General features: G+C 39.3%; 1 protein-coding gene across 1 annotated transcript in view; it reads right to left on the bottom strand.

Annotated features, from left to right (window-relative positions):
- Positions 1 to 14,560, bottom strand: part of RSU1 (Ras suppressor protein 1) — a 185,086-nt gene that overhangs the window by 112,230 nt on the left and 58,296 nt on the right. The gene's annotated exons all lie outside the window — the stretch shown is intronic.

The raw sequence follows: 14,560 nt of genomic DNA, 5'->3' as shown, positions 1-14,560 counted from the left end.
ACATATATTTATGTACAAAACATATATAATATATATATAATGTATATCTATGAATAAAATGCCTTAAGTTGTCTATAATTTTTACTTTTAGAGTAATCTTTTAGTGAATATAAAATATTCATGTATTAATTTATATATATATAATGTAAAATACTATAGTTTAGTAAATATTAAGAAATTAATACCTTAATATTCTCAAGTGATAAAACTTTAGTAATTTCATTTAATTTTTCTTTCTTAAATTCAAATAAAACTGTTTAAAAAAATATCATTTTTTCACTTAGCAATATAGTTGTCTGTCTCACCCTTCTGTGTCAGACATCATGAATGATGGACATCAAAACATAGTAATTGTCATTTCAAGTTGGTGGACTTTGAGTGAAGTTTTTGAGCTTTATTAATGTTTTATAGTTCTTTAAAACAATAAATATGAATTACTGTATAACAGCAATACAATGTATTTTTCCAAACTGAATTAGTTGATACCAAAATATGGTGACACTTCTCCTTTACCCACCACCCTCCACACCCCACAAAATTTAATGTACCTAAAACACAGACCTTGTTCTATACATTCTGTACCCACTGCATAATGTGAACACCAAGGTTCAAGAAAGATCAGAACCCGAATGACAAAATGGTTGGACTGTTTTACAAACAAGATGACATGCTCTGATAACAAAACTTGTTTTTCTGTTATCAAAACCAACATTCTAAACTCCAGAATAATTTCTCTAACAATCTACCTGGAGTTAACGAGGGAAGACTTTCAAGCAACTAATTAGAAGACTTCAAGCCACTTGGTGGTTTCCACAGAGGAGCCCACCAATTAAGGAGCAGGCTGCTACCCTCTCACCTGCAGTGACAGCGGCCGGCTCCTCAAAGTCGACTCACCTGGGTGGGAAGAGTAAACATGTTCTGCCTGGCTGCATCTTTTGTAATAGTTACATGGAGTAGATAACTGGAATGAAGACGAGTCCTCCAAAGCACCCAGTTCAATTTTTATATTAAACAAGAACAAGAGTTACCTTTTCTGACATAAATATGTGTTTCTAGCACATTCAGAAACACAATAAAGGCCAATTAAAGTTCAAACAAAAGTAGCAAGAATTTTAGAATTCATTTTTAAACTGCAGAAGGCTGTTCAATTGTGGATTACAACCACAAGCACCTAAGTACTACTGATCATGCAAGGTAAAAATGGAGGCTGGAATTTCAAAGTTTGAATCTCTCAAAATATACAAAACATCTAACGTGAGCACTGTTTTGTCACAAGTTTCAGGAGACTCTTAAGGAGAACTTTTTGAATTTTTCACTCTAGATCCATACTGTGAACCGGGCCCTGAAATTTCCAGTGATGTTATGAGTAAACATTAAAGTGATAAAATAAGAAAAAATTTAAAACAGTTTCAAGACACCACTAGCCACACGATGTCGTGCTAATGACTTCTACTTTTAGACGACAAGTTGTGCTATTTAAACAACCAAATCTCACGGCAGACATCCTTCAGGAACAGGTACCAAGGCAACAGTGCTGATGCCAGGCTGTGGGGAGCTGTGGGGGACTGGAGGAGGAAGAACGCACTCGATATACTGATAACGATCCAAAACACCACCACACACTTAAAAAATTATCTGAAGAAAACTAAAAACTGGACTTAATTCAACATCCATCTGGCATCTCTGAAAAAGAAAGAAATAACTTAGGGCTCCCTGTCTTTAACACATTTGATATTTCAACACTACAAGTAAAGATGATCCAAGTCCTCTAAATGAGAGGTTTTGTGCTTGACATTTTCATGATATTTCCGGCCATGTCATCTTTGGTTGATTACTCAGGTATGAAATATTAAGCTAGGAGTCCCCATAACTCACTCCTGTTAGAATGGCTAAAAGCATGACATTGCTGCTGTCAAAATACGTCATAAAAGACTCCTATTTCCAAACTGTTTTATGTCAAAAACTATTCATCATAATATCAATATATAGAATGAAGAAAGCAGGCAATATAAACTTCATTTCTCCCCAATATGAATAATGAAAATCAGTCATACATACACCTACATCCTTCATTAAACCCAGACCCAAATCCCAGTGGAATTAGGATCTGACGTCAAGAGGCACCACAAAACCAGCCAGCTTACATGATCCTGGAGTATGGGAAGTGGGCCTGCCAAGAAGTGGGGGAAAGAAATCATTTTCACATGTGATAGGCTAAATGGTGCTTCCCCCTAATATGTCCATATCCGAATCTCGGGAACTTGGGATTATGAGCTTTTATGGCAGAAGGAATTGTGTAAATGTGACTAAGGATCCTCAGGTGGCAGACTGTCTGGGGGCTTGACCTCATCACAGTGGACCTTCTCTGAGGGATGGGGAGGAGCCAGTGAGAGAAGAGAAGGCAACGTCATGACGGAAGCAGAGGATGGAGGGCCAAGGCCAAGGTATGCAGACAATCACTAGAGTGGGAAAGACAAGGAAACAGATTCTTCCCTAGTCTCCTGAAGGAACCAACTCAGCCAATACCTGGATTTTAACTCAGTGATTTCTGACCTCCAGGACAGTCAGTAAGACTGTTTTAAGCTACGAAGCTGTAATAACCTGTTACAGCAGCAGTGGGAAACTACTACACTAGCAAAAGCATTCTGGGTGCTTAACTGCATTTGCTCTTTCAACTATTGACAATGTCACCTTATTCAGCGTAGCAAACTTTTCAAGTTCTCAATGTACTATTCATAAATGTCTATGAGAATTGTTGCCTCCTGTTACATAAAGTGAGAGCAACATAATACATTTTTATCTCAGTAGAGAAAAATTACAAATATGTGTTTTTTCCCCACACAGGCTACAAAATATTATTAGCAACATTACAAAAACAAAAACATACTTCCATTTCAGACCATGAAATGGGCATTCTTCTGTTAAATGTCCATCAACTTGCCCTTATTTCTATTGATTCTTCTTCTATACATGGTAGAAAGTTTCAGTTAAACAGAAGAAACCTCACAAGCAAATGGATAAACCCAAGCCCTGGCTACCCAGACTGGGGAATGGAGCAGTAGGGACACAAAGGCAAGAAAGTTAGAGGAAAACTAACTGTATGTCAGTTACTTGCTCACTACTCTCTTCCTTACTCATCATAATCACTGGAGAGCAAAGATAAGGGCACAATGTCTACAAATGATAAAGACTCTCACAGGTTGTAAAGTCAGGAGTTTAGGTTAGTTAGAGGTTTCTTTCTAAAATTTTTATGGCATTTATTTCACAGGGACTCTGGGCTTGGTCATGTGACTTGCTTTGGCCAATGGAACCTAAGCAAATATGAACAAGCATAGCCTATGCACCTGGGCTCATATCACATGAAGAACCCAACCTAGCCTTCCAGAGGATGCAAGTCACATGGAAGGGCACTGCTGAGCCTTGGCAGAGAGCCTGCCAGCCACCAGACATGCGAGTGATGTGAATAAAGCCATCCTAGATCATCCAGCCACCAGCCAGCCCTGGGCTAACTCCAGACCCACGACAGAGCCAATACATTTCAGCTGAGACAGTTCTGACCAACAGAATTTTGAGCAAATAAGATAGCTTTGTTTTAATCTACTACGTGTTGTGGTAGTTTGTTATGCAGTAAAAGTTATACTCTTTACACTATAAAACTAACAAAAACACAGTATAGAAATTTGGGGGTGGAAATAACATGTAGGAAGAAAAAAGCATCTGGAATCCCAACATACAGACATAAATCAATAACTATTTGATGAATCCATTTTAGGTAGCTATGTAAATATCCTCTATAATTAGAATAACACCATAAATTCAAAATTATATGCTAAGCATTTCCAGGTCATTTTACCATAGTTTAACCATTATTATATCATTGGATTTTAAGGTGGCTTTAAAATTTCACTATTATCAATATTGCTGCAAAAAACACAGTTGTACAAACTTTGAGTTCTTGATTACTCCTTGAGGACAGATTCCCAGAAAGGAACACACTGTCACAAAACAGAGTAGAAAGCTTTTACAGTACTGGATATATATGGTTCAAATACAGTCTAGGCCAACCACACCAATTTACAATCCAAGAGCACTGTATACAAATGTCCATTTCACCAAACCCTCAATCACTTTGTGTAATTTTCTAAAATCTTTGTTAAGTGGTACACTAAAAAAAATGGCATCTTGTTTTAATTTGCATTTGTTCGATTACGAATCAGGTTGATCAGTTTTTCATATGGTTGGCCATCAATCTTCCCTTGTAGAACATCTGTTCTTGCTAATTTTTTCATACTGAGGTATGTAAAGTAGCTCTGCTAACACCTTTAAGAGCAGATAAGATAAACTGATATTGTGAAGCCAAGGCAGACATTTTTAACCCTGGGTCCAACGATTAAGTATATACATTTTCTTCAAGAGAGAATCCATAGCTTTCATCAGCTTCTGTAAGTGGTCCATGATCTCATAAACACAGAAACAACTGGGCTCAATGAGGAAGAACAGTATCAGCAGGTTTCACCATGGAGCCACCCAAAGCTGTCCAACCAGTCCCAGAATACCTAACTAAGTAAAAGGCAGAAGTTTGGATGGATGCTGAAGGAAGGTATCCGAGGAAATGGGGACGATGGCATAATAAATTAAATTGTATTTCAGTCATGAAATTTAATATATACCACTGCTTCCTCTTTTCCTTTTCTTGTTGATTCTGCTAAAGGCCAGCCAAAGCCTCATCTTTGCCTGCTATAAATTGACTCTTTGTTCAATTATAACTGAAGCCCTAACCACCAATGTCATGGTATTAGGAGGCTGGGGTTTGGGGAGGTGATTAAGTCATGGGGTGGAACCCTCATAAGTGGGATTAGTGTACAAGAACAGACTGAAAAGAGATGCCCTCTCTCTCTGCCACACAAGGACACAGCAAGAAAGCATCTGCCTACAAACTAGGAAGAGGGGCCTCACCAGGAACCAAATCAGCCGGCACCTTGATCTCGGCCTTCCCAGCCTACAGCACTGTGAGAAATAAATGTCTATTATGTAAACCACCCAGTCTGTGGCATTTCTGTTAAAGCAGCCCAAACTGAATTCTTTTCAGACTATCTGAAGCCATGATCATTTCGACCCAGCCTGCAATTCTACCGCAATTACATTTGGTGTCTCAAATGAACAGTTCCTTAACTCTTCTTTAGGTTTCTTTGGTTAATAGCTCTGCTACGGAGAACTTTGTGTCTTTCACAATGCCTGGAGAGATATTAGATAATATTCATCTTATAAACATTTAACAGCTTCCTAACCACTGTCCCAGAACATGAGTAATGGTTAGAAGCATGGAGTCTGACAGACTGAGATCCGGCCTGTGCGACTTTAGCAGATTACCTTCTCCAAGCTTCGCTTTCCTCATCTGTAAGATGGGTAAAACAGTAGCACCACTTCATAAGTATACCTTATTTATGAATATATATCTTCCTTAGAAGAAATAAACACTCATAAATGACAGTTATTTGTTACTACTATTATTAACATTTTCAAATTTATTCATTTATAGAAACGGATCAAAACAATGAAATACAAAGTTATAAAAAAATCTTATTAACACAGAAAACTAAATGTTATTCAAAGTGGTGCTTGTGGTAGTTCATGTAGTCATCCGAGGCTATGACTTGACAGTACAAAATCTGCTAGTCTGAAGAAAGAAAAAGCTGTGTTAAATTGAGATTCAAAGAACTGTTATGGCCCTGGCCGGTTTGGCTCAGCGGTTAAAGCGTCGGCCTGCGGTCCTGAGAGACCCGGGTTCGGTTCCCGCTAAGGGCGTGTACCTCGGTTGCAGTTTGTCCCCGGCCCTGGTCGGTTGTGCGGGTGGCAGCCACTCGATGTGTTCCTTTCACATCGATGTTTCTCTCTCTCTCTCTGTGTTCCTCTCTCTCCCTCCCACTCTACCTGAACAAAAAAAAAATGGAAAAATGTCCTCGGGTGAGGATAAAAAAAAAAAAGAAAGAAAGAAAACAACAAGAATGATCTTTTGGTCACTGTCCTAGGAACACAGTAAGCTGAGAAATAACATTCCCCCACGATGTTGTAAACTTGAGCCACTCATTTTTCTGCATTATTTTAGAGCAAATTATAGCCAGGGAAGTCTCTTGGATAGCAATTGCTTTCACTTGGGTCACCTGGAATGACCAAACAGTGACCCTTTAACACCAACCATTGATCTTGCTAATTGCATCTGCCACTCTGTTTGCTTCTTTTGTCTCTAGCCAGCCCTCCTTCCCCACACTATTCCGATTGTTAAATGGTCAGAACACACACAAGTGACAGATTTAGTGTTTCACTGGCAATTTATATAGCTGAATGCAACGCTGTTGTTGTACTGAATCATGATTTATTTGTCTCACACTGTAGCACATAACCTTTTAAATGCAAGGGGAAAAAAGCCAACGCCTCTTTAAAGTTTATATATGACTATCTACCACTATATTCTATGAACTAGATTAAAAAGAGAACCAATCAAATGCGTGATGGATTTCTCTTTAGGTAGCTATAACTTAAAGCCCAATCCCTTCCTGTATCCTGGGCTCACGCATTGCTCTTCATCTGCATGTGATTCAGAAAATAATTTGGGAGGTACATTTAACTGATGCCCATGATACTTAACTAACAGAACCTAGGACAAAGGGTTTAAAACTAAGAGTTGAAGGGCCCATGGATGGACTTGGGGGCATCTTAAAATTCCTCAAATTATAAACAAAACTTTATATGCAAAAATATACATTTTAGGGAGAGCAGCTCTAGAAATTTCATTGGTTTCTCAAAGGGATCAGCAATTCTTGAAAAGATTAAGAATAATGACTTAAGGGAACTTGACCATTTTTGCAAACTAAAAGGAATTAAAAGCATCAATTAAGATGTGAAAATGAAACAATATCAAGAAACATCAAGCTCTACATATCAAGGTTTATAAATAAAAAGTAAGAGATGAGAGAATGGTTGGTATTGTGGCTGAACTGTGTCCTTCCCTGAAATATTCATGTTGAGTCCTAACTCCCCCATACCTCAATGTGACTGTACTTGGAGGTAGGCGATTTAGTCAAAATGAAGTAGTCAGGGTGAGCACTATTCCAGTATGACCAGTGTCCTTATAAGAGAAAATGTGGACACACACCCACAGAGGGAGGATGATGTGAAGACAGAGAGAGAAGATGGCCATCTACAAGCTAAGAACAGAGCCTTTCCTCAGAGCCCTGAGAAGGAACCAATTCTACTGACACCATGAGCCGTACCTTCTAGCCTCCACGACTGTAAGAAACTAAATTTCTGTTGTTTAAACTACCCAGTCTGGGGTACTTTGTTACAGCCCCTAGCAAACTCATATAGTTAGTCTTCGCTATAACCGTGCATTAGGAGAGCATTCAAAAACAACAAAGACGGCCCTGGCAGGTTTGCCTCAGCAGTTGGAGCGTCGGCCTGTGGACCAGAGAGTCCAGGGTTTGGTTCCTGCTAGGGGCTCGTACTGGAAAACAAACAAACAAACAAAAACAATAAAGACGAAGAGATTATTCTGAGGGTTAAAAATGTGGTAATACTAAGAATGAAAGTGGAAATGGTCTAATGACCATTTGTAAATAATATGGAGGATGGCATGCATAATAATACGTCCCTGTCTGCTATGGCACCCAACCACTGAGTAAAGCTGAAGGGATAAACAGTAAAAATAACTTCTTGAGGTTGTGTACATGGGCAAGAAAGAGGCAGAAAAATAATCATACTACACTTTCCCACACTGAAAGTCATCGAAAATTAATCCTGACTTTTGCTTCTAGCAATAATAACTGGACAAAATAAACAATGTAACTGCTTCTAGATATAGGACAATAGGCAGCGTGGGATGATGATCCCTGAGAGAACAGAGTAAGTGAGTGGAACCCCATGATAAACCCACTTTTCTCCTGGAAGCCTTTCCAGAGTCTCCAGGACATGGGAGATCAAGCAATACAGTGGTGTTGCTGAGCTGAAGGAGAGAGATCGGAGTTTGAGGCTATTGAGGGAGTGGGGGTCTGTGGGGCAGAGTAGTAGGGAAAAAAAAAAAAGAGTAAGAAAGAAAGAGACCCAGAAAACAGCATAGGCTTCTCATGAGTCTTTGGCTGAATAACTGCAGATGTCCAGGGCAAGGTTCTTCAAGGCAGTCAATTCTGTCAAATTCCAATCAACATCACAGCAGACTGATTCTAAAATTTATATGCATGTCCAACTGACAAAGAATAGCCAAAACAACTTTGAAAAAGTTAAAAGAGCCCTGGCCAGTGTTGCTCAGTGGGCTGTAGGTTTGATGCCTGGCCCCTGTCAGGGCATGTGCAAGAGGCAACTAATCAATATGTCTCTCTCACATCAATGTTGACTTCTCTCTCTTTCGTTCTCCCTGCTCCCCCTGCCCCCCCAGGGGGGCTGAAGTTTAAAACAAAACCGGATACTGAGTGAGCAGTCTGGAATATCAATTAAGAAGCATGAATGAAAACAACAAGGATGATCTTTTGTGATTTTATAAAATCACCTGGCTGGCTAATGAAGAATGGATTGGAAGGAGCCAGGCAAGAAGCAGGGAGACCAGTTACGAAGCTCTCACAGCCAGCCAGTTGAGAGAAGAGAGTGGTGTACTCTCCTCTACTTAGGATAGGCACTCAACAGTTACACTAAATCAGCGGTTCTCAACCTTCCTGATGCCGTGACCCTTTAATCCAGCTCCTCATGTTGTATGTGAGCGTATCTGCATGGGGGCAGACCCGCCTCAAGACCGATAGAGGAGCGATGTCTCGGTTCCTAAGACCATCTGAAATATGTGTTTTCCAATGGTCTTAGGCCACCCCTGGGAAAGGGTCGTTTGACCCCAAAGGGGTCGTGACCCACAGGTTGAGAACTGCTGCACTAAAGGAACATTCTTGCAGATTTGAGTATTAGTTGTGATTTTCATTGTCATTTTCAATTCTTAATGTAATTGTTTCTTTCAAAGATTCTTTTTTTTAACTTATCTTTATTGTTGAATATATTAGAGATGTCCCTTTTTTCTCCCATTGACCCCCCCCCCCCCCCCGCCTTCCCCACACTATTGCCTGTGTCCACTGGTTATGCATATATGCATATAAGTTCTTTGGTTTCTCTCTTCCCACCCCACAATGCCCCATCGCTTTGAGATTCCTCAGTCTAACTACTAATTTGTACTTCTTAGTTCCTTCACTTTTGCCCACCCTCTCTACCCCCCTCCCATCTGGCAACCAACAAAAGTTCTCTGTATCTGTGTCTGTTTCTGTTCTGGTTGTTCATTTTGTTTGTAGATTCAATTGTTGATAGATATGTATGGCCATTTTATTGTTCATATTTTTCATCTTCTTCTTCGTCAAGAAGACCCTTCAACATTTCATATAATAGTAGTTTGGTGGTGATGAACTTTTGTTTTTTCCTGTCTGGGAAGTTCTTTATATGTCCATTGATTCTAAATGATAGCTTTGCAGGATAGAGTAATCTTGGTTGTAGGTCCTTGCTTTTCATCACTTTGAATATTCTTGCCACTCCCTCCTGGCCTGCAAAGTTTCTTTCGAGAAATCGGCTGACAGCCTTATGGGAGCTCCACTGTAGGTAACTAAATGCTTTTCTCTTGCTGCTTTTAAGATTCTCTCTTTGTCTTTAACCTTTGGCATTTTGATGATGATGTGTCTTGGTGTGGACCTCTTTGGGTTCATCTTGTTTGGGACTCTGCTTCCTAGACTTGTATGTCTGTTTCCTTCACCAAGTTAGGGAAGTTTTTTGTCATTATTTTCTTATATAGGTTTTCAATTTCTTGCTCTCTCTCTCTTCTCATTCTGGCACCCCCTACCCCCTGATGCAAATGTTGGTACACTTGAAGTTGTCCCAGAGGCTCCTTATACTATCCTCATTTTTTTGGATTCCTTTTTCTTTTTACTGTTCTGACTGGGTGTTTTGTTTTGTTTTGTTTCCTTATATTCCAAATCAATGGCTTGCTTCTTGGCTTCACCTACTCTACTATTAATTCCCTGTAAATTATTCTTTATTTCAGTTAGTGCATCCTTCATTTCTGACTGGTCCTTTTTTATGTTGTTGATGTTCTAAGAGTTTAGGAACCCTCTGAATACAGAGCCACAGGTCAGAATTAGACATGGTAAGTCATATAGGAGCTGTCCAAGGAGAATAGCCATTTTTTAGAAAACAGCAAATATAGAAAGTAAAAGAGAGAGTACTGAGGCCCATTAAAATCATTAAAAGTATGTTGAGGATGAGCACAGGCCTGTTTACTAATATTAGAATGTGGCTTTTGTCTAAATCTTTACAGAAGCATACATGCCACCATTAGATGCTTTTGTGCAGTAGGTGATCAAGCTATGGAATTAATATTCAGCTGAAAATGTGAATGATTCTAGAAAGGCCGAAATAAACATGAGAATGGCTGACCCATGATGAGTTATGATAAGGCATAACTATCATGAGTTGCTCACTAAGTTCTAGTGCTAACAAATCATCCCCCATTTCACCCCTTCCTCAGCCCCAGCCCCCCAAAAGAAACCCACAGTCACACATGAAATTCTATTTGAGTCTCGCTCAGAATAATATTGCTTATTTTTTTATATAGGCATAATATAATATATAGAAGATGCTTTGAGGGAGATGCTACATAAATGTAAGATATTATATATGTATGCAGGTGATAGAAACTGTATTTACAGATATGCCTCTGGAATAAAAAAAATTAAATCTGGAATCTCATACCACTGGCATTTCTCCCAGGGCAAGAATACATTTAGTATCCTATTAAATCAAAGGATGGTCCACTGCAAACGGTGGCAAACAGTAGCATGCTTTACCAGCAGGTGTTAACACAGATTGATGCGCATGTTCAATCACACTTAACCTGACACTGGGCTTCCTGAAATCTATCACACTGAATGGAAACGTTTTATGTGCTCATCTTCCCACCCCCTTCAAGGCAATAACTCACCAGGTAGAAGTATAATTCACTTAGAATTTTTAAAATCCACACTTAAAGCATTTTCCGGGACTAAAAATTCATTGAAATGAAATATATAAAAAAATGGAACTTGTTAGAAAAGATCATGTAGGAGACCTGACAGGAGTCATTTTTTGATTATCAACTAAAAGCATGGGAACAAAGAATATGATATATAATTTTATGTGAAGTATGGCCAAAGGAATATTAACACAGAAATAAAACGTAAGAGCATGTCATAATTCAAGTCAAAATTTAAAGTTGGGTAAAGAGTTCTATCCCTCACATATTTTTATTCCTCAAAGACAAAAATCAAGGCATTTGTTTGGAATCACTGCAATCTGTCATCTAAAGATAAATGATGCCTTTTTATTGGCTCTGTATTGATACATTTATTGATAGTCTACTGGGAGGAATAATTATTTTTAAATCAGAAGGTCTGAACTAAAAATCTGATTCTGTCAATAACAAGCCATGCCGATACTGTAGCTTTGGGAAAGTCACAATCTCCCTAGACACTTTGGCTTCGCCATCTTTAAACACCAAAGAACTCTCCTTCCCCACAACAGAACTGAGATGAAGTCTATGAAGCTATTTTGTGAATTATAATATTTTGTGTACAAACTGAGGTACTTATAATTCTATCTAGCTTAAAAATAACTTCAAAAACATTTGTAATCAATTGACAAATTCAATTTTGAACAAGTGGCAGAGTTTATAATCTCATAATGAAAGTACTTACCACTTACTGCTCTCTTAACCTAACATATCATGGCACTTGGCAACCATTTCACAAACTAACAGCTATGTCTTTGGAATATGTAACTTTATTAATATCTAATCCAGAGAGTCTTTTTTCCATTAAGTACCATTTCTTTATATAGACTAATAAAAACTATTTCTTGATATAGACTAATAATTTTACTTTGTCCTGGCAGAAAACAAAAGCAGCAAATGGCCACCCTTGGTTAGCCTGGTACAGTTATCACAGACCATGGTGTGGGTTCTATGTTCCAGGTCCCAGTCTAACTAGCCATGGGACCTCAGCAGGTTACTAAATCTCTAGAACCTCATGTTTCCCCCTCCACATAAAATGGGAAGCAAGCCCTGGCCAGTTTGTCTCAGCGATTAGAGTGTTGGCCTGCGGACCAGAGAGACCCAGGTTCCGTTCCCACTAAGGGCACGTACCTCGGTTGCAGTTTATCCCCGGCCCTGGTTGGGGTCGTGTGGGTGGCAACCAGTTGGTGTCTCTCTCTCACATCAATGTTTCTCTCTCTCTCTTCCTCCCCCTCTCCCTCCTGCTCTATCTGAAGATATATGTAAAAATAACCTCGGGTGAGAATAAAAAATAAATAAATTTTAAAAAATGGGAAGCAAGCCCCTACCCTCCCATGGCTGTTGAGATTTAAATAAAAAGAAACATATAAAATGCCTAATGAGACAATTTGTGTGCTCAATTAATACAGTGATACCTCGGTTCTCGAACATAATTCGTTCCAGGAGGACGGTTGAGAACCAAATTGTTCGAGAACCGAAGCAATGAAACCAATAGGAAATAATGGAAACTGGATTAATTCGTTCCAAGCCCCAGAAAATGCCTATTTACTGGCCTAATTTGTATATAATATGTAGAAAAACATAAGTCTCAACAAGAAATAAAAGTGTACAGTATGTCTAAGGGTTAAATTCAGTGTAAAGCGTGACTCTCTCCACAAAGCGTGACTCTCTCTCTGCACTCACACTGAGGACGCAAGCAAGGCGCGCTGGGCCGAATGAACGCCATTTGGCTCAACTCGGCTCATCTCGGAAGTTCGAGTTCCAAATATTTGTTCGGATTCCGAGACAAAAGTTTCTCGAATCTCCTGGTCGAATACCGATTTGGTCGAAAGTCAAGGCGTTCGAGAACCGAGGTATCTCTGTATTAGCCTTTTTCCCTATATCCTTTTGGCTTCTTTAGATCAACACAGAAAAATTAAAATAATAAAAAGAAAATCATGTAACTTTTAACCCATAAACATACCAATAGGTGCTCTGTCACTTCCTGGCTCCCACTGCAGGAACTCCTGCTCTTCTCTCCTTTCTCCCTGGCTCCCCTCAGAGGACCACAGCCCCTTCTTCCCGCTGATCACAAGCCCTTGTGCCAGATGCCTCGACCACACCCAGGTCTGGGGCAGCCTTCTCGGAAGGCTCCAGGAGGTGCTCTCAGCCAGATCAGGCCCTACTCCTAAAGGGCAGAGGCAGAAGAGTTCTACTGGGATAACAAGGAGGCGAGCGGCAGCGAGAGCTATTGTTATGGAGCGAATATGAACCAAATGCTTCCTGCCAGTGATTCCTGCCTTGGAAGAATGAGTCCAGAAATACAATAGGGTTTGCAAACTCAAGTCTACACAGGAGCCAGGGAACTAACACAGGAAGAGGAGCAAAAGAACCAATAATATGAGGAAGGGGACTAGACTAATAGCATCTTCAAAAAAGTCTCACGTGGACATTCTTGACATTTGCTAGTGTAGTTTGAAAGGAGACTATGCTTATTGTATAGTTTTAAATTGTGCACCACTATTAAGACATGGTCAGCAGCACTCCAAACTGAATTTTATAAATCCTATAGTTGCCCAGTGAATAAGAGGACATCATGCCATATTTTTATATATTAAAAATTGACTTTTGATTCCAATGGCGGAAAATTAAGTGGAAGCACACTGACCTTCTCCTAGGACCAAATTGCAATTACAACTAAAATATAGAAAAGTCATCCTGAATAACCAACTGAAGACTAGCTGGAGGGAACCCTTAAAACCAAGGATGTAAAGAGGAGTCCACACTGAGACCAGAGGCCCTGGTAGCTAAGGAGCATACTAAACATATCTTAGATTTAATTTTTTAAAATTTGGTTTTTAAATTAAAACAAAATATACAAAACACTGTATAACCCTGTTAGGTAATTTCTCCATTTTCATGTTACTAGGAATCGTAAACAAAGTGACTTGGGTGGAGTTCTGGCGACCTAGAAATTGTACCCCGGTTGGGAAAAGGCCAGCTGCCATCAGCTATATGATCAGAGGTTAACATGTGGGTAAGTACCTTGCTTCAGGTTATCCACCTTGCAATACATGGAGGAAAAACTGTCACCCAGGCAGGTGGATGCCACACACAGTCAGCCCTCGTTTATCACGGTTAATCAGTTCCAGACTCTACCGCGATAAATGAACTTCTGCAAAGTAGGGTTCTTTATTTATATATGTACTGCATTCAACTACAATGCCCTTGTCTTGACTTCATTCACAAGTCTAAGATGGACACGCTGACAAAACTAAGGAGAAGAGAAGTAGAAAAGATGGCAAATTCAGTAGTGCTACTTCTCAACCTAATTAGACAGACCACACTCCACCTTTCACAAGTAACTGAATTTAGGCAGAGAAAACCAATTTGATAACAATATAAAAATGCCTTGGCACTGTACACCTGAAACTAATACAAAATAACATTGAATGTAAACTGTAATTGAAAAGTAAAATTGCAAAATAAATAAATGAATACATAAATAAATGTGTAGGTAAT

This window comes from Molossus molossus, unplaced genomic scaffold (assembly GCF_014108415.1).
Source record: "Molossus molossus isolate mMolMol1 unplaced genomic scaffold, mMolMol1.p scaffold_m16_p_1, whole genome shotgun sequence".
In the NCBI taxonomy this organism is placed as follows: domain Eukaryota; kingdom Metazoa; phylum Chordata; class Mammalia; order Chiroptera; family Molossidae; genus Molossus; species Molossus molossus.
The sequence above is the reverse complement of the archived record's forward strand: the minus strand, read 5'-3'. Positions and strand labels throughout refer to the sequence as shown.